This window comes from Pteropus medius, unplaced genomic scaffold (genome assembly GCF_902729225.1).
Source record: "Pteropus medius unplaced genomic scaffold, Ma_sr-lr_union100, whole genome shotgun sequence".
Lineage (NCBI taxonomy): Eukaryota > Metazoa > Chordata > Mammalia > Chiroptera > Pteropodidae > Pteropus > Pteropus medius.
The window spans coordinates 48,274,475-48,274,879 of record NW_024344378.1 but is presented as its reverse complement, the minus strand read 5'-3'; the positions used below and the strand labels follow the sequence as shown (position 1 = coordinate 48,274,879).

The 405-nt window shown below is 31.4% G+C and overlaps 1 protein-coding gene across 1 annotated transcript in view; it reads right to left on the bottom strand.

The window, feature by feature from the left end:
• VDAC2 (voltage dependent anion channel 2) overlaps positions 1-405 on the bottom strand; it is an 11,478-nt gene that overhangs the window by 9,117 nt on the left and 1,956 nt on the right. The window lies entirely within an intron of this gene.

The window sequence follows — 405 nt, the reverse complement described above, 5'->3', positions numbered from 1 at the left end:
ACATATTTAGAGAAGGAATAAAAATGTATGCTGATACACAGTATTTAAATGAAAAAAAAAAAAAGACTTAAACTATTCCATGTAAAAAGACAGAAATCTGTCCACATAAGGGACAGAAATCTCTATGCAGCTTTGCCTAGTGTTTTGGTGTATTATCTGGTGTGGTCGCGCGCACGCACACACACACATAAAATCTTTCAAACCACTTTAAAACCTAAATATTGGATTGGAAAATCAATTCAACTTAAATTTCAGAATAGCCAATAGTTTATTATAATAGACATTTAGAACATTTATCTCAAAGGATAAATAATCTCCCTTTAGGATTAATAATCTAACCGGGGGAATAATTTAAAGTGGGAGAGTGAACCAAAATCTTCAAGAAGAAAACCCAAATTTACTTGA